At 42.0% G+C, this 26,992-nt stretch overlaps 1 protein-coding gene and 1 pseudogene across 9 annotated transcripts in view; both read left to right on the forward strand.

Moving 5' to 3' along the window:
- MEGF10 (multiple EGF like domains 10) overlaps positions 1-26,992 on the forward strand; it is a 364,824-nt gene that overhangs the window by 55,526 nt on the left and 282,306 nt on the right. The window lies entirely within an intron of this gene.
- LOC132363381 (large ribosomal subunit protein uL6-like) lies at positions 23,527-24,383 on the forward strand (annotated as a pseudogene).

The following is a 26,992-nucleotide window of genomic DNA, read 5'->3' on the forward strand; positions in this document are numbered from 1 at the left end:
GGACAAGCTGGTTGGTGTCACTGTGAGCTGGGATTTCCTGAAGCTCAAGGCTGCTCTCTTTCCAAATCCATCTAATCTCTAGATGGATGATGGCTTAGATAGAAATGTTAGGAAGTAGGCAGAGTCAAGCTGTTTGTGAATAAAAGAAAACTCCAAATCTCTGAAATTAATCTAACCATGGTCATGTCTACCTACATGAGGCCCATTTGAATGGAGATATGATCCTCTCTGTTTAATCCAACTACAACCTATTACTACTAAAACTAATGTTTATATCATGCTGACCATCTACAAAGCACTTTTATAGGCATCAGCTCATTTGATTATTCCAGCAAACTCTGGGATGGATCATTTTCTTCCTTTTCCCTCTAAGGGAACAGAGGCTCACATCGTTGAGTGATTTGCCCAGGGTCACAGGGCCAGACTGCGGGGCATGTGAAGGGAAGCACACCTCATTTTTGGGCAAAGCCAGAAGTCCTTGGCCACATCAAGCTGCCTCCTTGACTGAACGCTCATTCCCCTTATGGAAACCTGAAAATGCTGGGCTCCCAAATCACAGACAAGTTTCAATAAACAAAAAGGCTGACGAAAGTCTTTCTACTCCTCCTGGGTATACACAGTCAGTCTGAAGGCCTAAATCATGGAAGCACTCCCTCTAACTCTGCTCTCACTGGAGATGACTCTCAAGGCTTTGCAGCTGGTTGAGTCAGCTCTGCTGCTGAATGGGTGGAGCAGATATAGTCAGTGCTCTGGCCTGATTCCTCAGATCTCTCCTTACTGTTTGTGTGCGCCAGTGCGTTTGGTATGATTTGCTTTCAGCGGTCAGGACTGTGGCTTTTTTTCCCCAGGTGACGGCCCTGACTGACAGATGTGGCAGTACCTCTGGTTGGATGACTGTGAGGTGGAGCTAACGTTCCAGAGCTCCCCTGTAGGATCTGGTGAAGTCACTCCGGGAGTGTCTACCTAAGATCACACCTTTGCTTGATTTCCTGCCCTTTCCAGTCCTGCTTCCCTCAACCCCTATCAGTGGCCTCTGGGAGGTCTTCCTGGATAAATCACTTGCACTTGAATCCTTGTCTCTAATTCTGCTTCTAGAGACCCTGACCTAAAATAGAGTATCAGAAGTATATTCTAGAATCTTTCAGGTGCCCTAGTTTGGTGTTTATTTTCACATCTTCGATTAAGCAGTTTTGATGTGTATTAGTTGTCCGACCTTAAATTATTTAAAATCTCCGAGCCTCTTTTGGCATCTCTAACACGGGGATAATCACACCTGCCTCTCAGGGCCGTGGTAGGGATTTAATGAGATAAGGTAGGTGAAGCACTTAATATTTATAGGTGGTGTTCAGATATTATTACCTATTCTTCTAATATTTTGTGTGGAAATTTCTCTAGTGACATTGGATCAAAGTCACAGAATAATTCTACAATGGTGCAGCCTTGCATCTCTGTGAATGTCATAGACTTAGAGACAAAAGCTGTTTATAGCATGTAATCCAAGTGTCTCAGGATTTAGCAGCTGCTGATTGCAAATGCAGTCACATCATATTAAACCCCAAATGTCAATAGCAGCAAGCAAAGCCCCATTTGACTCAAAGAAGCCCAGTCATTTATAGAGCTCCTCCGAGGGGTGCTCACATATGTCCACAATTATTCCACGCTGCTGTTTGCCGAGCCTGGATTTACAGATTTATGTCCCATCGTTTGCACAGAGTTGCTGATCCCAGCCTACTGCTCTTCTCCTGTCAGCGCTGTCAGGTGCTGCTAGGGAAGATGGAGAGCCCCACACCTAATGTCATTTTCACAGTGGAGCAAACCCACTGCCCCCTAAGGCCTAAGATCCTCATTATTATTTTTGTGAGGATGGGAGGATCTTTCTTTTTTATTTTTTGTGCTCAGCTGGGAGAGGTATGGCCAGGTTGCTTGAGCCCTCTGTGATTGCTGATAAAGTTCATTCAGCTGCAGATGGTAGTGCCAAGACTTGACAGCAGCCAGGCCCCATAATATGCACAGACTCTGGTAAAGCTGGAAACCCACTGCCCCCAGCATGAAGAATCAGGAATCTCTCCACTGTGCCTCAAGGTCGGGACCCCGATGGCCACCACATCTGATAGCCACCAAATGAACAGAATGCTCCTTTTTCTTTGTGTGTGTGTGTTGGCAGGGTTGGGGATGGAGTGAGGTACAGGGGTGGGAAAGCAGGAACAGTGAAAAGTACCCATAATGAGTTCACCAGAGCCAAAAGAGTTTCAGAATTTATTTATTTATTCATTTTTGGCTGTGTTGGGTCTTTGGTGCTGTGCGCAGGCTTTCTCTAGTTGCGGCGAGCGGGAGCTACTCTTCGATGCAGTGAGTGGCCTTCTATTGCGGTAGCTTCTCTTGTTGCGGAGCTCGGGCTTGAGGCACACGGGCTTCAGTAGTTGTGAAGCATGGGCTCAGTAGTTATGGCTTGCGGGCTCTAGAGCACAGGCTCACTAGTTGTGGCGCACAGGCTTAGTTGCTCCATAGCATGTGGGATCTTCCCGGACCAGGGATCGAATCCGTGACCCCTGCATTCGCAGGAGTATTCTTAACCACTGTGCCACCAGGGAAGTCCCGAAAGAGTTTCAGAATTTTTTTATATTTTCAATTAACACACAGAACCCTTTTCTCCTCAGGATAAACACATGCTGTCAATCTCCTTGAGTGGCAATGAGTTCTTGAACCTGCCACCACCTATAACCATAATCACCTGTCCCTCCAAATTCAAGCCCTGTTGCTGGTCTTAGAGCACAGATAAAGCAATTACTATTTAAAACCACAAGTGGCTGCAGCAGCTTCAGCCTGTAAGTAAGTAGCATAATTTTTCTCTGGAGTAAGTAGCCTTTTATTTAAGCAAAGATGAGGTCCGCGGGGCATGATTTGGAAGGAGGAATTGAAACACAGAGATAGCTAAACCTATCAGCATAAAAAATAAACAAGGATTTTCTGGGGAGAAGAGCCGAGAAAGGAGAAGAAGGGAACAGGAGCCGCAAGGGATTAAACCGCAGTGTGGAGGCCATGGGTCTCTGAGAACGGCATGCGTTAGACATCACCAGTGGCCAAAGGATGTTCAAAGGCGAGGGTGTTTTGTGTTTCATTTTAAGCTGCTTGCTCTGTGCTGAAAAGTAATTGCCTGAGGTGAGGCCTTGTGCCAGTGGTGTTTCTGGGAAAATCAAGGGAAAGAGTCTGTGTTACTGATCTAAGAACTAGAACGCAGAGCAAATGGAGCAGCCCTGGGACTGGCTGGGGAGGGAGAGGGAGACTTTTACTATGGAAAGGAGAAATCAGAGGGAGAGCCTCTGGGGAGTCATGGCGTCATGGATTTCCATTAACCATAGGGAGGGAGGGTGTCAGCCCATTTAATGTAATTCTCAGAGGACAAGGTGACCTCAACTAATACCTGGATGACAGCCTAACTAACCCCCCTTGTCATCTGACTGTCACCCACCCCAGCCCATCGAACATGGCTGTATATGTCTGATTCCCAGTTTGTTTCTTGGTTTTTGACCTGTAAGGAAGCTCCTCAGATCCCAAATAAGTCACTGGATGCAAACGGCTAAGTGGGAGGAAAAGCGTGTGTAACTGATATGGTGACTGAGCAAGACTCATGGGGTGTGATCATACAGCAACTTTATTTTGTCTCCCACCACCATTGGAAAAATTTTTTTGGTTACCAAATACAATCTTTATTCAAAAAGTCCAGCTCATAAAATAACAAACTCTCCAAGCTTGATTTGAAGTCAAATCTTCTCCCTTCCCCAGTTAAGCCTGCAGAGGTGGGGAGCTGGGGTCCTTGCCACGTCTTCCTTTGCTAGAATCTGTTTCTGCTCTTCCAGGGCTTGAATACAGTAGGGAAAGAGCGAGAGTTGTTAATTGGGGCACAGAAAAGTTCTCATGTGACTGAAACTGTCTCGTGGGTTGGGTTTGTGGTCTGTGGGCTGGGCAGCCGTTTAAGTTAAGCTTTGGTTCTTTGGAGAACCCCATCACCGCGGGCCTTTCATCTGAAGCTCCCTTGACCCAGGGGGAGGCATCTCCACTATGGCCGATTGCTTCCTCTTTCTGCAGCCCCCAGACATATTGCAATGTCCTTAGCTTCTCGCCACTAGGGCCTCGTTGCCCCTCTGGGAAGTCTCACTGGACAGGACAGAAGCTGACCCCATGTTCATCCTTTGTTACGTGACCCACTTCTGCCCATGGGAAATAGCGTCCATTTGCACCCTTGACAGACTCTGAGAGCGTAGGCTGCCCCATGCACTTATTCTTTGACTCATTTGTCAGCTCATTTTAAGTTTTAAGTGAGAGTCAGACACCAGCTCACGCGTTCTTCAATTGCTCTCCTCAAGTATATGTCCCCCACCCTTCCCAACTTTCCAGATGCAAAGGTTGCACAGTTCTCTTCAAGGAAGACCTCTTTCCCCACGTCCTCTGAGTGCAGGTGTTTTTACTGCCTCTATATAAATGAAAAGTCTAAGATTTCTCACCCATACTTGTCACCAACTCTGACATTTCTGCGTGGAAATATAAAACAGTTTGGATTGTAGGATGTTGACTTTATGCTGTGGCTGAAATGTTCCCTCAGAAACCCCATTGCTCCTCTTTGTAATCTGACTTGCATGAGGGCCACCCACCCATCAGACATGGTGGTTTATGTCTGAGTTCCAACAGGATGATGGTTCAAGTCTTTTTTTCCTCAGGGAACTCTTCAATCCCAATGACAATAAGAGGATACAAATGGTTAAGGGGAGGGAGGCTATTTCCTCAGTCATTCCCCAGAAACATTTGGGGCTCAGTGCCTGCCTCACTGAGCCTCCCTGTGACAATTAAAAAATGTCCAATTGTTCTCCTTTTTCACTCTTGGTGGAAGGACAGAAAGTGCTGAAGTGAAGGTATATCAGGATGCTTTTCTCTGACTGGTTTTGAAAATTTTTTCCTAAGTCTCATATAATGAACCTCACATGTTAGGATCTAGCAGAGTTTGGAGAAATACTGTAAGTCTGTGTAACCATAGAGCAAGGTAGAAAGTGATTTTCACCACTCTCTTGTTCTTCTCATCCTCTTACCTGGAAAATACCCCTTGATTCTCATTCAGACTGATCTTTTCTTATACAATGTAGTGGCCTTCATTTTGAAGTTTTGAATTGAATATGATGCTTGGCTTAAAAGTTATGTTCTGAAGGATGTGAAAGTTACATCAAATTACAGATATATTTTGTGCAATGTGGTTGCTGGTATTGGTTGCCTGAAGCCAAAGAACCATGAAAGGTACACTAAGAAATAGGGCCTATGTTTTTGCCAATGTGTTATTTGAGATATAGCTCTCCTTCTAAGTTGGCCAACTAGGTTGAGATTAATGAGGAAGATGGTGTGTGTGTGTGGGTGCGAGGGTGGGTGGGTGGTTGTGTGTGTGTGCGCATACATTTCATTCACCCAATCAATTCCAGTGAGATAATACAGAAGTGGCCATAAGGGAGAAGAAGTAGACAATGGGCACAGATAACCTCCTGTTCCATTCAGTGGTGTTAATTAGTAATGAGCATAATATTCTTTTTTTTTTTTTAAAAAAAGGTTAGACAGTGTAGTTTAGTAAAACAAAGAAACACCAAATGGAAACCTCACTGCCATTTACTTAGAATCTGAAACCTTGGTTGCTAGTTCTACCTCCAGCTGGTATTGGCCATAGGACCCTAGACAAATTACTTCTTTGAGCCTCAGGTTTCTGCATCTATAAAATGGTGAAAAACCTATCTACTGTGTGGAACTGTCACTTAAAGGAGACACTGTTCAGGAAGTTCTCTGTGAACTGTACAATGGGACCTGGTGTGATGGGTCATGGCCAGGTAATGGTTTAGTTGACTGGAGATGAGAAGATCTGACACTGGCAGCTCAGGGCCTTGAATCAGGTTTTCAATTTCAATTTGAGTGTGAACCCACTGTCTGTATTGACACAGCACAAAGCCAGGGGCAGATTTGACAGTGATTTGTTTAATTTGATTGATGAGGGCTGCAAAACTGGGTCATTCAGTCTGCAAAGTATCTAGGCTATAATGATCTGATATTGACTGTCTACATTCATCAAACTAAGTGGATAATTAGCATTTGACTTTGTGATGTATAGACAGTAATTGTGGCTCTTTCTCAATTAAACATCTCATTCAAAGTCGTGACTTTGGTTGTCACGTCTGTGCAGATGATTTCCACATTTGTTTGTACCTCCAGCTCTGGCTTCTTTCTTAAAAAACTATTTCATTTTTCCGTCAGTCACCAGGCATCTTCTGTAGCCTCTCTTCAACATATGGTCCTTCCCAAATCTTCTCTCCATCTGTAGTCCTCATTTCAGCCAGTCTCAAACCCTCAGTGTTAACTCTGACCCCTCCCTACTCCACCCCTTCCACATGCCATCAGATGCCAGACTCTATCAATTCTACCTATGAAATATCTTGAAATCGTTTTACTTCTGTCTAATTCTGCAGCCTTGCTATCCTATGATTTCATCAAGGCCCAGCCTATGATTACAGAAACCCTGTAATTGGCCTCCCTTTTCTGGGATGTTCTCATTCCAATCCATCCTATACATTAACGCTCTCATCTTTTCTTCTGCTCCAGAATCCCCTGGAGGATTCTCACTGCCTAAGCAATGGAGCCCGTAGCCTTCCACCTGGCCTTCTCAGCATGGCAAGGCCTGGCTCTAACTGGTCTTTCCAACTTCATCGTCTCCTGCTCCCCTTCCTGCCAAGTCCTGAGTGTTCTATCCCTGGTTCCCTGTGCTGACTCATGGCCTCCCAGATGCTGTTCTGTGTTCACACAGGTCACTTCTCTGGAAGATTCCTCCCCTCATTCTAGCTCTCTAAACCTCACTCCAAATGCTACCTAACTTTCAAAGGTCATCACATACCTCTTCCTCACTGCCTTCCTTTAGGTTCCTGTTTAGAAAGAATCTCTCCATAATCTGTACTCCAGGCATGTTAACAAGATTTGCCCTATTTTCTCCTCTCCAGACTGTAAGTTCCTCCAGGGCAGGATTTGTGCCAGGCATCTTTGTATTTACCAGGGGCCCCCAGATCTTGCCTCTAATTCTTGCTTCTTAAATAACTGTTGAATAGATGAATGTCTGTAAAGAAAGCAAGTTTTCCAATATATTTGTTTCTTACTTTCTTGTGTGGGAAGCAACTTCTTATTTGAATATTGTAAACTCATGTGCTAGAATGTTTTGAGAATATGCAATATGCTCCTATGGCTTTTTTCTTTCTGATAATGTAGGTCCTTTATCAGTGGTATGTGGCACTAATTATAGGGGAGAGGAAAGGAAATTCTGGAAAGTAGTTCACTGAAGAGGAAAATGAACATGAAAATTCTAACTATAAATGGAATAAATATGTTTGCTGAGAAGGATGTCTTGAAAGGCAGTATTCTTCTAGGGCAATGCTGTTTTTAAGGGGAATACTATTGGGTTGGCAAAAAGTTCACTCGGGTTTTTCTGTAAAAACTTGAATGAACTTTTTGGACAATCCAATAATAATTTTAAAAAGCAGCATCTTGGAATTTTTTAGGAGAACTTGTAAGAACTGTAGAATAATCAAATCATTGAGAAATTGGGCCAGACTTTTCCTAGAATTCTGTAGCCCATTGGATCTGACAAGAGAGGAAAAATTGGCTGTTGGGCTGGGGAAAAGGACTAATGGAGACAAATTACAGGAATGGTAATGGTTTCACCCCGAGGATAGATGGATGGTGTTTTAAAAGACCATCATGTCATACAGATGGTGAACTGCTGTTGTCACTCCCATCACACTGGGGAGCACAGCGGAAGAGAATATGGGCAAACCCAAGCATTGCATTTTGATGCAAAGGGTAGGATGAAAGATGGGATAAGTCTTGAGGATGGAGGTAGCATTTCATTTTGACACATTTCATAGTAATACAATAAAGTGTGTCTTTAATGCTTTATTTTTAGGTTCACCAAAAGAGCTCAAAGTCATGAAAATGTCCTGCACCAAGATATCTCTAGGAGATCTGAGTTAGAGCTTTCTGATGATGCAGTGTTATCAGTGACTGAAGGAGAGCCTGATAAAGATCAATGCTCAGTATATTACTTTACACACAGTAGGCGTTAAGTTAAATGCTGTTGGGTAAAAAAAACAAGATTAACTCTTAAATATTCACAAAGGTTCAGATGTAATTCTGCCTAAAGTCAAGAGGATGAGCTCCATGTAGACAAAACATCTATGATTTTTAAGTAACTTTGCTATTTTCAATACATGTATAAATGTAAAAGTAAAGTTTTGTGATTAAGTTCACAACTCAAAAAAAAGAACTTTGGGCTTCCCTGGTGGCACAGTGGTTAAGAATCCGCCTGCCAATGCAGGGGACACAGTTTCGAGCCCTGGTCCGGGAAGATCCCACATGCCACGGAGCAACTAAGCCCGTGCGCCACAACTACTGAGCCTGCGCTCTAGAGCCCGCATGCCACAACTACTGAAGCCCACGCACCTAGAGCCCATGCTCCGCAACAAGAGAAGCCACCGCAATGAGAAGCCCGCGTACCGCAACGAAGACCCAATGCAGCCAAAAAGAAGTTAATTAATTAATTAATTAATTTTTTTAAAAAAACCAAACTTTGTGGAACTTGTGGTACAGAAAAATGTAGAGACTGTAATTATGTAGCCTATTGGGGTCCATTCTCTTTGGGGAATTGATTCCACTGTAATGGATTTTTAAAATTTTACAGAGACACTTTGTAAACTAAGATTGGGTTTGTTGGTCCTAATAGGGCCAAATTTAATTTCAGGGTCTCCGCCTCTCTCTTGTGTTCTCCCCACTTATTAAATGCGTGGGCTCAGGTTAAAAAGATAATCAAAGGACCAAGGGGAAGATAATATAAGGTCAACATCTTCTCCCCATTCCCACTTTCAGTTGCTTTCCAGTCTACTGAAGTTGTTCTTGTCAAGGCCACTCCAGGTGGCTAGATCCATTGGCCAATTTTTCCTCCATATCTTACTTGACTTCTCAGCAGTATTTGACACAACTGACATTACCTCTTTCATGAACTATTTTCCTCATTTTTCTTTCAGAACACTTTTCCTCCTACCTCAGGGGCTGATCTCCCTCAGTCTCCTTTATTGGATCATTCTCTTCTCCACAGCCTTGAAACATTAGTGGTTCCCACAGCTCAGGCCTTAAATCCCTTGTCTAGCTATAGTCACTCTCATTTCCATGACTCAAAACCATCTGTTGACTGATGACTCCGAAATATATGTATCCCCAACCCCATCTTCTTCCTGAACTCTCTTGACTTATATAAGCAACTGACTACCCCACATCTCCACTTGGATCCCAATAGACATATTCACCATTTTCTCTGTGTTCTAACGTAGATAAGTTCAGCTATTTTTACTTGCCTTAAAACTTTCAAGCTTTTAATTAAGCATATAAATGTTCAGAAGTACATATAATTATCATAAATACTGCAGTTTACTACATTCAAAAGAGGTGACTTGTTTAACCTTATACATTGTAGAAATTATAAGCCTAATTTTAAAATGATTAAGTAAATATCAGAAACTAATACCATTCTTAAAAATTGCTACCTGTCTTTCACTGTCAGTATCCACATTATAAATAGTGGTGTGATTTTCAGGTGATTGCTGCATGCTTTCTTATTCATCCATTAGCGTGATTATGTTCCAACCCAAATCCAGCTGAAACCCAATGGAGTTTGCTTATGTAATTGACAATTTATGATTGTACAGCTTTTTACAATTTTTCTCTTATAATGTATCCCTTGAGATACACTGAGAACACTGAGTGAAATGAGGCAGGTATCATTTTTTTTTCCTGCCAAAAATTGAGGCTGAAAGAGACTTGGTGATTTGTCCTAATCACACAATATAAATGTTGTTGTTGCCTTTTGAACCCTGGGTCATCTGACTCCCAGCTCCATTCTTCTCCCAATACCTTAAGGTATTTCCCCTTCAAAGTAACATCGACGAAGTTTTTCAGGCAAAACACACAGTAAAGTCATGACAAGAAGGATCAATTTTTTAATTTATAATTTTCAGTGATTATCCATACTATTAAGAAAATTGCACTATCCCCTTGCCATTTTTCCAGAGTGAGCAACCTGCATTAGATATTCCTCTCTGTTGATGTTTCCTAGTTTTAAAAATTATCTTTAATTATCCAAAAGATAAACAAATAAAATGGAGAAACAGAGAAAGAAGCAAATAACATTAACTTTCAAATGAACATTCCAAGTGAAACGAATTGATTTTCCACACACATTTGGGCTTATATTCTGATAAGCAGGAGATCAGTGTTCAGCTTCATGCTGTTTTTCTGAAGCCCCTTTATTTTTCATCAATCTGTCTCCCTTGTGTGCCTGGTGCTCAGTAATCTGCTCATCTCCAGCGTGATCCATACTATAATCCATTGCTTCTCCTTCCATGCATTTTAATGAAGCCATTTTTACCTCCTTTATATAACTGCTGTCCTGATTTCATACTACAACCATTAGTATGGTTATGTCCTGATTTCATACTACAACCATTAGTAACCATTTCATACAATAACCATTCATTGTCACATCATTGAAAGCAAATCTTTAAAGAAATAACTCAAAAAAATGGGATGGATACAGATTTCTGATTCCTTTTTTTTTTTTTTTTTTAAGAGAGCTTTGTGAACTCAGCAGCATTTTCATCATTTCGTCTTCAGTAGATGCTCAGGGTTGGAAATAGATATCCCCTGAACACCAATCCAAGTGAGAAAAACATTGGCAGTCAGAATCTGTGTGCCAGAGCTGCTGGGTCCCTCTGTCCTCTTCATGCCCCATCACTTGGCTGGATGCTCTGAACTCCTGCCCCCTGCCCTGGGCTGCCCTTTCGGGAGGGCTTCTGTAGCTGTGGAACCATAGAAGACCTGTGTAAGAAGTACTTGCTTGTCATTGCTGTTTGGCTTCCGTCTTCCTGCTAGCTTGTCTTGCTCCTCTGTTTCCTGCCCATTGTTCTGGACTTGGACCTTCTGCTCTGCTCTGCTCACTGGCGTTTATGCATTCCAGGCCTGTATTTGTCTGCCTGGCTTCTGACCCTTGCTCCCTGTGTGAGGTCTGATTCATGGCCTTTCCCTGACCCTGGTGTCCTGGCTAATGTCCTCTCCTGGCTGTTCTCAGGGGACCAGGGTGCTCCTTGTTCTGAACTTCACCTTCCATGTCTCGCCTCAGCTTGCCTCTCCCTCCCTTCTCAATCTTGCCTTGGATTTCTGGGTCATTCATTCATTCAACAACGAACTACTAAATGCCCAATGTGTGCTGTTGATACAAAGATAAATAAGACAGGCTCTGCTCGTACAGAATTCACCAACTAGAGGATAAATCGGCCCCAAAAGAGGCAGATCCTGATTTTGTGAAGCTTATGTAAATTTGGGGGCCCTTGTTATGAAAAAGAATGCAAAGTTATGAATACACACTTAGGAAGAGGCCTTGGAAAGGGTCTATGTGAGCAAGATCCCTGAAACTTTATTACATAGTAAATTCACCTGTGTGGATAGATAATTTTTAAAAGGAGTTAAGTTCTGGGGTAGAGCTATGCAGGGGACCAAGGAAGGGCGAGTAACCTACACCTGGATGTCAGGGATGGCTTCCTGGGGAGGTTACTGCCAATGAGTTTTATAGCTGAGTACTATTTAAGTAGATGAAGAAGAGAGGGAAGGAGAAAGAGGCAGACAAGGCCTTGCAGCAGAGGGTCCAGCATATAAACATAGACTGTAATGAGTCCTGGGTGCTCCCAGCAGCTCTATTTTGCTGGAGGATCAAGTGAAGTTGGAGAAGGCAGTTGGTACTAAAACTCTGAGAATCTGTGCCACAGTAAGGCTCTTGGATTTTTCCTGTTGCTTAGGTTTTCATCTCAAACAAACCACTCTGGCAGGAGAATATGCAAGTGTGCATATCAGTTAGGAGATGTGGCAGTTGTTCAAGCAACAGGTGACAGAGATATGAACTAAAGCTATAATAGCAGGAATAGAAAGAAGAGATGGGTCAAGATATATGTGGAAGATTAGATGTAGGGCCAGTGAAGAGTAAAGAGGACGCTCGGGTGAATGTGAGGATGGCAGGACCATCATACGAAAAGGGGGTAGAGAGGACAATGGTTTAAAGGGATTTGATACGTTTAGTCTTAGGACAACTCATTGGAGGCGTTCTTTTAGAAAAATCATGTCTGAGTCTGAGGCTGGAGGAGTCATGTGGGTAGTAGGTGCAGATTAAAGAAGTATCAGCATATAGGTAGTAATTGAAAGCAAGGGAATGAATGAGCTAACTCAGGTAAGTGTGGAGAGAAAGAAATGGAGGGTGGGATCCCAGGAAGGGCGCTTGGGAAGGTGTCGGAACAAGCCATAGGGAGGTCTGAGGAGGTTGGGAGAGTCCAGTGTCGTAACAACCAAAAGAGTAAAATATGTCAACACGCCAAATGCTGCCGTCTTGCAATAAGAAGACTGAAAAATGGGCGTTGGATTTGTTGACAGGAAGTAATTGGAGATGAGGATGAGAGTAGTGATGAGAACAAGCCAGGTTTCAATAGGCTGAGCCCTGGATGAGAGGTGAGGAAGTAGTGATGAGTGTGGAACCCTGGGTGGAGATTTTTGCATGAGAAAATCATCCAATTAGCTCCATTCATTAGCATTAGCTCCAGTCACTAGAATCTAAAGGACTTTTTTTTTTGTTTTTTGAGATGGGAGATACTTGAATATATATTTAAGATGGGAGAGATGCTTGAGCATTTTTATAGCCAGAGAGTTTAAATATTCAGAAGCTGAGATAGAATGTGGGATGGAATAAAGCCTTGTTATCTGTGACCCTGTTTGCTTGTTTTCCTTGGGAACTCCCACTCCTGATCCTATTGCTCCTTCTAAGAGATGAAAATTGTCCCTTTCCAAGGTGGCTAATACAGATCTGGCTGGTTGGTCTTCAGATCTTTCAAGTTTTCTGTCCACTCTGAGGTTCAGTGATTGATTTACTGATGGTCCAAAGAAACATCGGTGTATTTGTCAGCCTACAGTGGTCTTGAGTCAGGCCACCTTGGAATGAGAACAGCAGAAAGCATAAAATGGGGTGAAAAGGAATTATCCTGACCCTCCAACATCCCTCTCCTTTGTAATCATTGTCCCCTCACTGACTTGCCTGGTAGGGAACAATTTGCTTCAAAGGGAATAGCATTATCTAGGGGTAGAAAAAAAATCAAGAAATGGTCAGTTTGCTCTTGCTTCTGGAACCTCTGATTTAGGCCATTGTTAAAACCACTGGTATCCATTCTAGAGGCAAAGAAGATCAAAAGCTACATCCCAGAGGCCATCTCAAAGCCGTGAAACTGAGATCCCATTTGCTGGCAGCTGAGAGCAGCGCAAAGTTGGGCACTGACAATAAATGTGAAAATGCTTTATAAACCAGAACATGCTCTACAAATGCCAGCTATCACAATCCTTTCTGAAAGCTGTTTGCAGAAATATTTGCCTGAAGACCCCACAGTACTCAAAATAAAGCACCAGTAACTCAAAGGCAATTGTATTCCTTTTTAAAGCATATGTTTTACTGCAGCATGAGAAACTAAACCTCATTTTCTGCTTAATGCCCACTTGACAAACTTGGTGGAATCAAAGAGCTGGTCTCCCACCATCTCTCACGTATTGCCTGAGTATGTGCTGAAGTGGGCCTGCTAGCGATAACCAAACACAAAATGAAAAGCACTTTGCCACAGCGCTCCCCCTGACCCCCTGCCTTGACTGCTGTTTAAATGATAAATATCCAGTAAAAACCACAGTACTAGAGCCCAATTAGTATTAGTGTTAAAAAGACTTTCACCCATTTCAGGGAGAAAATGTGTATATACTACATAGTTATGATCAAGGGAATGATGAGCTATGGGCAAATAAAAAATAAAAAAACATTAGGACTCATGGTAGGTGACACATTTATCATTAGTACTCAGAGATACCCTGAAGTTAAAATAGGAACATTGTCTTGTGTGATCTGATTTTTAGAGACAAGGGAATCCAAACGCAGTTACTCTTTCCCAAACTCAATCATCCATATCTTACTTATTGAAACCTAATATGTATGATGATGATTCTATTTCTCTAATTCAAGGCTTTGCTCCTTGCTAAAACAAGTTCTTGGGGGAAGCAGCATTTAAAAGTTCTCATCATTATCCCCTAAATGTAAATGAGTTTCTGTTTTTTCTCTTAAGTAGGAGGGTGTTGCTTCCTAAGTGGGGGTGAGAGGGGGAGAGGAAAGGCAAGGAGCAGCCCATGCTTCTCTTCACAGTTTGCTTCGGATCAGGGCAGCCTGAGGAATTATGGCAGAGCTAGTGGTAATTTACCCATATTCATGCATCCAGCCATCCATTGGATATCCATCCAATATCCATCCATCTCTGTGGCATTAGAATCCCAGTTTTCATTTTGAGTAGACACATATTGAGCAAAAGAACATGTTTCTAAATTTCTCCCCATCTCACTCCTTACAGCTAGGGGTGGCCAATAAGATATAGGCAGAAGTTACGTAGCAGAACTTCCAAGAACATTTCTTAGAAAAGTGATAGGACCCTAAGAACATTTTTTTTTGCCTTCCCACCTCCTTTATTTTTCTTTCTCCTAGGAATGCAGATAGGATGGCCTATAAAGGGCTAGTGCTCTGGCAGCCATCTTGTAAGTATGAGGATAAGGGATAGCACCATCAGAACAGAGAGTTGAAGGGAGCCTGGGTTCCTGTTGACAAAAGGGAGTTCCCACACCAGCCCTGGACTGCTCACCTTTGGATTTCCATTACATGAGAAAGAAAGAAATATTAGTTAAACCACTCTTTTTTTCAGGTCTCTGCTACTCACAGTTGATCTCAATTCCTATCTGATGCAGATGAACATAGATTTTGTAGTAAACACACACACTCACACACACACACACACACAAATAAAGTAAAGTTTAAAAACCCTGGGCAGAGTTCTGTGTTTATCTTTGGATTCCACAACCAAAGGTGGATAAAGACAATTTGGTAACCTTTCAGAGAAGACCCTCCTCCACACACACACACACACACACACACAGACACGCACAAATGCATTACCTTGTCTAAATACATTTATCAAGCATGTGATTACCTGTAGTATTCTACTGAGTTTCATGATAGAGCTATTTCTTGTTTTCAAGTAGTTCACAATCTCTGATAGATCACACAGATGCAGGCATGATAAACTATTTGAAAAACAATACCTGCAAAGACAAGTTAAAAAGACTAGGTAGATTTGAAGAGAATATAAAAAGTGATATAAAATGTCTATTCAAAAGGATTACTGTACAAAGAATTTTGACCTGGCAGTTCACATATCATGTAAGAACAAAGCAAGTGGGAATGATACCAATCTAGAAAGGATTTTAAGTGAAATGGGAATTCAGGGGTGGATTTACTGAGAAGCCAGTGAAGCTCACCCTTCGTGGCCCCTCATTTGCATGCAGTTCAGATCACTGTTTCTTTCCACTTCGACTTCCCTTGTGTTACACTTCCCCTTGTGTTGGATGGTGGAACAAATAAGGCATCTCTGGGATCCAAATAAGAGGAAGTTGAGATAAGAATGCCTTTAGTTTGCATTTAGTGGGACATAGTTATGAAGGTCACAATCACTTCTGTGTGTAGTAAGTTATTCCTAGCCATCGGGAGTAGGAATGGCTTCCAGAAATACTCCTGCTGCCCACAGTGGCCTCATGACATGAAGGTGCAGAGCCAGAGGTCACACAGTGATATGAACTTGTACTACTACAGCTTCCAATGCTGGAAGTAAGTGAACAGTAGAGCAGAACCATGTTTGAAATGCACAGAGCCAGAAGCTACTCTGGAAAATTCTTTTAATCATCTGATGTATAAAAATTTTTTATTTTTTTAAATTGTGGTTAATTAGACAAAACAAAATTTACCATGTTAACCATTTTTAAGTGTCCAGTTCAGTGGCATTTAAGTACATTCACATTGTGCTGCTATTACCACCACCCATCCACAAAACTCTTTTCATCACACGAAACTAAAACTTTGTACCCATTAAACAATAACTCCACATCCCCCCTTCCACCATTCCCAGGAAACCACCATTCTTTCTGTCTCTGAACTTGACTACTCTAGGTACCTCATATAAGTAGAATCATGTAATACTTGTCCTCTTGTGAATCATATAATACTTGTCCTCTTGTGACTGGCTTATTTCACTTAACATAATGTCTTCAAGATTGATCATGTTGCAGCAGGTGTCAGAATGTCCTTCCATTTAAGGCTGAATAATAGTCCATTTTATGTATATACCACATTCTCTTTGTCCATTCATCTTTTGATAGACACTTGAGGTCCCTCCACCTTTTGGCTATTGTGAATAATGCTGCTATGACCATGGGTGTACAAATATCTCTTAGAGACCCTGCTTTCACTTTTTTTGGGTATAAGTGATGTGTAAAATTTTAAGTGGAGGATGAGGTTCTCATTGATGCCTAGTTAAATTGGACATTCTTGCCTATGGAAGTTTTTTTACAATGCATTATATGCAATTATAAACACACCACACAGTCTTTTTCTTTTTTGATGGGGATTGCACAACTTAGAACCTATCAGAATTTCTGTACTTGTTGGCACAAACCTACAGTATGACTACAAAATGGCCATAATGTCTACTTGTGAACTCGTGTTTCCTGCATCCCAGCTGTCAAAAAAATATTTTCACCAACCATACTAAAAAGACTGATTTATCTTTCTATTTTCCCTATAAAAAGTGTTATAAGATCATCCTTATGAAGAGGCAATCAAATATTATTCAACCAATTAATGTAGAAAACAATTATAATAGAGGTGTGTCAGGTAATTAAGGAGTAAAACATATTTTGTTATTTTCCTGGACTTTGTGGTGTTTTCGGGTTTTGTGAGCTTTAAAAAATTTGTAATTTGTTATGCTCATCTCAGTCTAGATAAATATTCACGTTCTTACCTAATTTTGTATGTGTGATGTTGTACTCTTTTTCTCAAAAAGGGTGCCCCAGTTGTATATGTTTTGGGCTCCACAAAACCTGGATCTGCTGCTGTGGAGGTCCCACAGACCCCGGTGCCGGGCTCAGGAGGTCTCAGTTTCTTTACCTCCCTCCCACTAGATGTCCTGGCTTTCTTGTGACCTGGTGCCTTGTGTAGGGAATGTCTGAGCAGGGCATTTGGGGCCAGGCTGAACAGAGCATTTGGCACCCATGGGTGCTTGGTCATGAGGTGCTGGGTGCCCACAAAGTGTGCTTCTCTTTAGCCAACCACCAGGAGGACCAACAGAGGAGGGCAGGTAAGGGAGGTTCATGTCTAACTGAAGGCTGGGCAGTTGTGGTAATGACTTGGCTCCCACTAGCTTCTGTGAACTCATAGTTATCTTTAAATTCTTGGGCAACTTCCTCAGGAGAGGTTCACAGACTCCTTCAACACTCCCTTCCTACTCAGCCCCTACCCAATATCCCTGATTTCTTTTTAGTCTGGAGGAAATCTCCCCTCTTTCTTTGAGTTTTTATCAGAGGTACTCCCTCATTATGAACATCTTTTCCCTTGTTCCTTAAAAATGGACTTTTGGTCCCCTCGAAAATAGACCCTGGAATCACGAGCAACCCCAAATCGAATTCTCCTATCCTGGGGTGGCAGGTGGGGCTATTATTCTTCAAGTCCTCCCAGGAGGATAAGAGAAAATGTATGTATTCTATCCCTTTAAAGCAGCAAAGCAAGGGAAGAAATACCACATGGTTAAGTTGCCTTATTAAAAGAACCTCACTATTCATATCCTGGCACATACGTGATAAAGATTAATAGAATTTCAGAGTTGTAAGTGAGCCTACAGATCCTCTTGTCAACCCCTATGATTTTACAGATGAAACATGTACAATCCCTAGAGGGTAAATGATGCAGCCAAGGACGAGGCTCTGTGAGCCGCAGAGCCAGCCCCACTCCAGACCGCTTCGTCTCCAGTCCTGTGTTTTCTCTCTGTCACATTCACGTTAGATATGGTGAGGAAGTTTTAGACAGAGTTGTTGAATGCCATGTTAATACTATTTTATGAAAATGGATTTAAAATTTTTTGCTGGAGGTTGAAAAGAAAAAAGTTCTCATTTATTTGAGTTGGCTTGCCTATGACCTGCCTGAAGGCTTCAGAAAAGGCTAGATGAATTTTCAAGATCATTGTAGCTTTAATAGTGTATGATATTCACTCATCCATCCTCTTTAGCAGGAATTTCTTGAGGCATCTTCTATAAACAGAGCACAATATTGTGCACACAGAATAAAATAGTTATGGGATAAAAAATGGAATGTAAAACATGGTCCAAGCCCTCTGTGTGCTTAATATCCAGTTGAGGAGCAAACGCTGTGCCCACCGTCCTCTGATATACAAACGCATTTAGTATTAGTACATGGCACTTATCAAAATTATGATACAGAGAATTGAGCACCACGGCATCTGTGTGGGCATAAATGTTTGCTGGACCAAATTCTTCTCCTTAAATTAAGATGAGTGTCAAGATTGTCTTACAGTTATTTAAGAATCGTAAGCCATTATTTTGAGTGTTTTTCAAGGTAGGACATGCTTCCTTTCACAACCATGTTGAGGCTTGGGTGCATAAGTATGCAGGTGTCCTATGTGGTAGTGCATCTCCTTGATAGGGTAGGCCCTACAAACAGGGAAGCTAACACAGGAGATGGCTAGGAGGAGGCCAGTGCTCCAGCTTGGGTCAGAGGAAAGAATCAGGGCAAATGTCTTGAAATTAGGTACATTCTTTTTTTTTTTTTATAAATTTATTTATTTATTTATTTATTTTTGGGTGTGTTGGGTCTTTGTTTCTGTGCGAGGGCTTTCTCTAGTTGCGGCAAGCAGGGGCCACTCTTCATCGCGGTGCGCGGGCCTCTCACTGTCGCGGCCTCTCTTGTTGCGGAGCACAGGCTCCAGACGCGCAGGCTCAGTAGTTGTGGCTCACGGGCCTAGTTGCTCCGCGGCATGTGGGATCTTCCCAGACCAGGGCTCGAACCCGTGTCCCCTGCATTGGCAGGCAGATTCTCAACCACTGAGCCACCAGGGAAGCCCTAGGTACATTCTTTTGTCTAGGATTTTATCCACTATTTGGGGAGGGGAGTGGTATGCAAAATTATGGTATTTTTGTCTGCAATCCTCAAAGCAACAAAGCAAACTATATTTTTTTTTTTTGAAACATACATTGATTTCCCCCCTCCTTACCCTTGCCCCCTTTCAAGCCTCTAGGCAGTTCTGGACTCCCTACTAGAAGATTCTTCTAGGCTGGGGATATATGTGGGGAGAGATAGAGGAAGTTGATGTGAGAAGAGTTTGGTGAATTCCAGAAGGAGGGTCTCTGCATCTTCTTCCTGAGCAGAGTCCCAAGGAGACGGTAAAAAAGGAGGAATCTGAGGCAAAAAGGGCCCTGTAACTGTAAGAGTCCTGAGGAGTTTGAAAGGCCACAGAGAGGCAGTGTCTGCACAGAGTCCAGGTCTACAGGGTATGGACAGCTCTGTAGGTTTCTGTAGGTTTCCATGGCCTAACCCAGCAGAGAATCACAGAATAGTAACAATGTCTGCATTTGTGGCATGGAAGTAAGAGACAGGGTTGGGGATGTCCCAGCTATGCATGCATGGGCTGCAACCAAGGACCAGATGCCTCCATTGCCAAAACTTGGCTTGACATTGACCTCTTGGAATTTAGACACAACCCCAGGGTGAGGGTCAGGGTCTCCAACTAACAAGAGAACTTTCTGCTGTCTAGGAGGGGCAGGGGGAATCAGGCCTTCTAAATAGAAATTAAGTTTTACTATAGAAGAAAAGTTTATTTCTGGCACCCCTGAATTTATTCACTGAGATTCATACCCACTATACCAATTTGTTTTTCTCTGTAAAATATGTCTTAAACAATTACTCTTGTCTTTGTTTGAACTGTTGAAGTTTCACAGGCAGGATTCAGATAAAAATTCGCACAATATTCCTAAAACTGCTTGACTCCTTGTGGTTTCTAACCAATTTTCTGGTAACTGTGCAGAGCTTAGAAACATCAGTCTAAAAATTTGACATGACATTTGGCAGAAATAAAGCCTTTAGCAAAACCCACCAGAGGCATCCTTCAAATGACTGGACTCTCTGCTGGGAGCATTTCTGGGAAGGTTGTTATGGGCCTATATATGTTGAGACTCTCCTGGAATTTAAAAAATGTGAAACTGGAACTTATCAATGCAGTGTTAGCTAAATTCTTATGCACTGAAAACAGTACCACCTCAGCAGAAGGCAGAAAATGAAGGAATAGAATATGCCCTAAGCCAAAGCACACCAGCTGCCTATTTGTTGGGGGCAGGGAGGGTGAATGGGGAGTGAGTGAGTGATCAGAGGCCAAGTCCTATAAAACCACCTAAAATTTTATGGCCAGGAGGCTTCTGGATGGCTGGCTTTAGATGAGAAGCGAGGACGGGGAGGCCACTTCTCGAGTGTAGATCAAATGTTTTAGATGCCAACAGCACTTAAGTGATAGAGAGGTGGAAAGAAAGACAAGATCGGGGATTCTACGCAGATTAAGTTTTGCACAGTGACTAGGGATCTTTTTTTTAATTGACAAGAAATTCACATAACATAAAATTAACCATTTTAAAGTATACAATTCAGTGGCATTTAGTACATTCACAATGTCATGGGACCACTACCTATATCAAATTCCAAAATATTTTCATCACCCCAAAAGAAAACCCACTGCCCATTAAATATGCTCAGTCCCCCTTCCCCTCTCAAGCTAATGCCTGACAACCACCAATCTGATTTCTGAATCTGTGGATGTATTTTTCAGGATATTCATATAAATGGAATCATATAATATGTGACCTTTTGTGTCTGGCTTGTTTTATTTAGTACATTTGACTCTTGAACAGCATGGGTTTGAACTGGCCCGGTCCACTTATGCACATATTTTTTTCCATAAGTATGTACTACAGTACTATACAACCTGAAGTTGGTTGAATCCCCATATGTGGAAACGTGGATACAGAGGACTGACTTTAAAGTTATACATGGAGTTTTGACTCCATGAGGGTCAACTGTGTAATGTTTTTGAGGTTCATCCATGTTGTAGCATTAGAGTAGTTACCATTTGATATGCTACTTCTGATGGACCACAGAAAAAGTAAAATTTAATTGTGTGTCTATCACCGCTTTGGAAAAAGAGACTTAAGGTCCAGTTCATTTCCCCAAATAGACCTCTTCCTCTTCTGGATTCTTTATCCTCATGTGAAATGGACATTGGCTGTTTTTGCTCACCCAGTCTCTGAGCCCCAAGGAGCAGCTCTTGATTGTGTGTAGGGCACAGTCTTTCCCCCACATAGCCTTTGGAGTTCACGTAATGCTGATCCAACCTCCTCACTTTGGAGGGGCCACTGACCTCAGGCTGTCTAATAAGGACTTTCATCCTATTGGTCACAGTTCAAGATGGACAAGTATTCCAGTTTTGGGGATCCCACGTGGAACTACAGAAATGTGTTTCCTTTCTGTTGGACTTGAAGCTGAGTCAGCCTACCAAGTGTCTCCATGTAAAGAGCCAAGCCAACACAAAAGAAAGCAGAGGGAAAAGAAGGTGTGAGAGAGCTGAATCCTGGGAACATTGTTGAGCCACTTTGTCCAGTCATGTTTAATTAGTTACAAGACTTTTTGTCTTTTCTTATAGCAGTTTGAATTGGACCTGTCACTCCAAGGCACGGGCATGACCACACTCACGTAGGGCTGGGGCAGTGTGCATCAAGACATTCTGTCCCCATCCCCATGTGTTCTTTGAAGTGAGGACTCCAATACTCTATCTTCTTGGCTTGTGTGGATAGTGCTTTACTCTGTCACAGCAGCACTGGAAAAGTAAAATACTATTTAGTGTTTTGCTATTTACCCACCTACCTATTTATATCTCTCTCTTTACTCATAAGTATTTTTACTATAAGCTCATATGAAAGAAGAAATCTGAACTTTTCCTCTTTGGTTTCATGACATTAGATCCTTGACAGGCATACTCTTTTTCGTTCAATATGTTGAAGGATAAAATTTCATTCAATAGCATAGAAAACAATGTGCGTCATTTTATCAATAAAAAATCTTGAGGAATGACATTTTATATCATCAAATCTTTCTGATTCAAGCTGTCATAAGCACTGTAAACAGAAAAAAAAATAGCTTTCAAAAATTAGAGTGGCTTTTTTCCTCAGTCTTTTTAGATTCTCATGTTTCACAGTAATAAAGATGGGAACTTTGCATATTCCCTAAAAACATTCTCCTCTCCAACACAACTCAAGGTTTTAAGATAAGCTCCCAACTAAAATTTGGTAAAAAATAACCAGGAGAGAAGTTTCTTTCCATTTTTCTCTTTTGCTTTAATTGAAAAAAAAGAAGATAAATTATAGAGGAATAGTCCCAAGGGCATATTCTTTTCGTCAAGGATCTCTCTTTTCATTGCAGAGATTCACTTCACCTTTGGGCCTTTTGTGAAGAGCACCAGAAATGAAACAGCTTCTTCAAAAATTATCTTGGCATGCAGAGGTTAATGAATTGATTTCTTTAAAGATTCAGATTTTTACATTAAAAAAACTCTAAATAATCTGGTTGAATATTGTAATAGGTTGAATTGTGTCCCCCAGAAAGATATGTTAAGTCCTAACCCCTAATATCTCAGAACGTGAGGGTATTTGGAAATAAGGTCGTTGCAGATGTAATTAGTTAAGATAAAGTCATGACTGGTGTCCTTATAAGAAGATGGTCTTGGGACTTCCCTAGTGGCACAGTGATTAAGAATCCGCCTGCCAATGCAGGGGACACAGGTTCGATCCCTGGTCCAGGAAGATCCCACATGCCACAGAGCAACTAAGCCCGTGCGCCACAACTACCGAGCCTGCGCTCTAGAGCCTGTGAGCCACAACTACTGAGCCCACGGGCCACAACTACTGAAACCCGCGTGCCTAGAGCCCGTGCTCCGCCACTGCAATGTGAAGCCCGCGCACCGCAACGAAGACCCAACGCAGCCAAAAAATAAATTAAAAAAAGATGGCCTTGTGAAAGCAGTGGCAAGTAGTGAGAACACCACGTGACAATGAAGACAGAGATTGGAGTTATGTGGCTGCAAGCCAAGGAACACCAAAGATTGGTAGCAAACCACCAGAAGCTAGGGAGAGGCGAGGAGGGATTCCCCTACAGGTTTCAGGGGGAACAGGGCCCTGCCTGACACCTTAATTTCAGACTTCTGACCTCCAGAACTGTGTACAATAAATTTCGGTGGTTCTAAGCCACCTAGTTTGTGGTACAATGTTGACAGTGCTAGAAAACTAACACATAATTATTTTTATATAATAATACTACTATTTTACAATGATAGAAAAGAAAGAATACCATAAATAAGACCCCTACCTCTATCAATTTCAAAAAACCTTGAGTTCTTTGCCACATCTACCGTGAGAATGAAGACCATCCTAAGCAACTGGACTGTTGATATCCCAGAAAATGTCAACATCACTCTGAAGGGATGCACAGTTATTGTGAAGGGTCCCAGAGGAACCCTGGGGAGGAACTTTAATTACATCAGTGTAGACCCAGTCTCCTTGGAAAGAAAAAGAGAGGCTCTGGGTTGATAAATGGTGTCTTAGTCAGTTCAGGCTGCTCTAACAGAATCCCATAAATTGAGTGGCTTATAAACAACAGAAATTTATTTCCCACAGTTCTGGAGGCTGGAAAGTCCAAGATCAAGGTCCTGGCAGATTCAGTTTCTGGTGAGGACCTACTTCCTGGTTCATAGATATAAAGTCACTAATCCCATTCATGAAGACTCCACCTCTCACAGGCCCCACCTCCAAATACTACCACACTGGGAATTAGGTTTCAACATATGAATTTGAGAGGAACACAAACATTCAGTCTATAGCAGTGTGGAAATAGAAAGGAACTGGCTACATTTCAAACTATCTGTAGTTCATATACAGAACATGATCAAGAGCAAGATACTGGGCTTCCATCACAAGATGAGGTATGTATATTCTCACTTACCCATCAATGTTGTTATTCAGTAAAATGGGTCTCTTACTGAAATAGAATTTGTTGGGTGAAAAATACATTCGTAGGATTCAGATGAGGCCAAGGCATTGCTTGTTCAGTATTTCAAGCCCAGAAAGATGAGTTAAATCTTGAAGGAAATGATGACTTCATATCAAATTTAGCTGCTTTGATTCACTCACAACGGTTAAAAGCAAGGATATCAGAAACATTTTGGATGGTACATGTTTCTGAAAAAGGAACAGTTCAGCAGGCTGATAAGATCTAAGAGTTGTCCAGCTATGGAAACCACAGGATGCTGGATGATTCCTAAGACCTATTTGTGAAACTTTAAAGATGCAATAAGAGCCCTCTATTGATTTGGGGCTTTTTTCAGAGAGAGAGAGAGAGAGAGAGCGCTAGCTAGGTCACTTGGCAGTATTATGATCTACGATCCACGATCCACGATCCTTAAAAAAAAAATCTAGCAATTTCATGTTATAATGTAGAAGACTATAATTATGATAGAGCTCAAAATTCCCCCAAGGGCATGATGGGAAACAAGTGGTGTCCTGTACAGCTGCTGTTTCCTTACACTGGACCCAGCTCCTTAAACCCAGAGGTTCTCAAACTGTTGTGTGAGAACCCTCTTAGTGATCTCTGCATTTCCTCCCTCCCTTCCCTTTCCTCCTACTTCCTCTTGCTCCATTAAAAAAAAAAAACCAAAAACCAAAAACTCTATAAAACTACCAAACTAGATTTATGAAAACACTGCTACCCTTTAGATGGGACACCAATGATAAAACTGATTTATTTTTAATGTGATATTTCTGTGTTTTTTTGGCAAACCATAAAATAACTCAAACACACAAGAATTCAGACTGTCAGCCACTTGGAAGACATTCCCAACCTCCAGCCATCCCTGGGGGGCATCTTGAGAATTGCTGTGATAATTACCTCGTGCAGTGGTTTTTAACTCTGGTTGCACATGAAAATCTCCTGGGAAGCTTTAAAAGCCTTCTCACTCTAGATCAATTAAGTGAGACACTCTAGGAATGGGGCCTAGGCATAAGGAATTTGTAAAAGACCCTCAGGTAATTCTAACATGCAGCCAGGGTTGAGTAAAAGTGGTTTAATGTCATGTTTCTTTACTGTTGGAGTCGGAACTCTGATAAAGAGAGGCAGAGGTGAGCACCCATCTCTGCCACTTACTGCCCTCTGCTTTTTATCTGGTTGGAGTTATATAAAGCCTAAGTGGAACTAAGACTAAGCCTGGTAATTGTCATGGCAATGACCTAGATTTTCCTATCAAATCCAATCTTATTTTGGATGGGAGACACAGAAGTGACTCTAGTGAAGTTAAAATATTTCTGTCCCTATTTAGAATATTCAGCATTGAATTCAACAGTTTTCCCATACAATTTCAAACACTAAAACTTTTTAAAAGTTTGATTCTCACCTGAATCAAAAAAATTTATCATTAATTGTAAAGGGTGCTTGATCACAGAGAGTTATCTAGGCAATCAGCATCATATATAGCCTTTAATGCCTCCTGTCTGCTGACTGTGAGTTCTGCATATTGATCACAAATTTGCCAATTTCTCTGCTTATGCTTCATCACTCCCTTCTTTTTATTTTTTTTTTCATTTTTTATTTTTATTTATTTTTTATTTTTTTCACACACACACCATCACTCCCTTCTTTGATTGAATATAAAATAAGCAGGATTTGAAAATCATAGAGCTGGGAGGGACGTGTGGAAACCATTTTATCTAGTCTTCTGAGTTTACAATTGGATGCCTAATCCACTAAGAGAGTCAGGCCACTGATTTCGGACGCGGCAGCTTGCAGCAAGCAATAGTAGGAAGCAAGATCTTAGTTCCCGGACTGGAAGTCCTAAACACTGGACCACAGGGGCCAGCAGCTAAGGCCTAGGTCCCTAGTTCTTACCTTCCTTGTCAAGAAAGAATTCAGGCAAGGAGGCAGAAGGTAAAGAGAAAAGTAAAAAGTTTATTGGAAAAACAAAGTACACGCGGAAAGACGCACGGGCGAACCGAGAGAGAGCTGCGCCTTTGGAAGTTTAAATCCTTTATAAGGGGGCAGTCTTCTGGGTCTTTTTCTTCTTTTTGGCCAATCATATTGTTCTGACCCTAGGGCTAATTTGCTTCTGGACCCTCCCCTGGGTGCGCACACACCCCTAAGTTAAGATGGATCCCACCGCAAAGGCCTCTGGGAGGAGATAGCAGGACTTACTATGGTCTGGCATCTCCTCACATTTTGACCCTGTGAAGCTTTTTGCGCATGCGTAGTGTCTCCCTTGCCCTAAGGATGGGAAGTGTGTGACCTCTTGATCCTTTAATAGGGTTTAGTCCCACCCTGTCCCTGCCATAAAATGCCCAAAGTCCGGTTATTTACCCTATTCCTGTTGCTGGTTTTTATATCGAGGTGCAGATCTTGAAATATACACAGGAGTCCGGTCATAAATATGTAGTCCTGGAGTCCATTTATCTCTTGCTTCAGGAAATGTAAACAGGGGCTGGTAATGAATGTCCGGCCTGGAGCTCATCTTCTTCTCTCCCCAGGAGGTGTGAACGGGAGGCCAGTTGTAAATGTCTAGCCTGGAGCCCATCTATCTGTTGCCTCGCTACCAAGGTCTTTTGTTAAATTAATGAATGCTGTAGCATGGAGGATGGCCACATCCTTCTAACTGGCTCCCTCATTCCTGCCCACCCCCGCCTTTTCTCCACACTGTGGTCAGAGTGATCATTCTAAATACAAATCCAATCAAGTCACTCCCTTCTTGCTTAACATTCTTCAAAGACTCTGCATTTGCCTCAGGTGCAAATTCAAACTCCTTAGCCTCACTTACAATCATCTGTAAAGTGATCTGACCCTGTT

The sequence above is a fragment of the Balaenoptera ricei genome, chromosome 3 (genome assembly GCF_028023285.1).
Source record: "Balaenoptera ricei isolate mBalRic1 chromosome 3, mBalRic1.hap2, whole genome shotgun sequence".
In the NCBI taxonomy this organism is placed as follows: domain Eukaryota; kingdom Metazoa; phylum Chordata; class Mammalia; order Artiodactyla; family Balaenopteridae; genus Balaenoptera; species Balaenoptera ricei.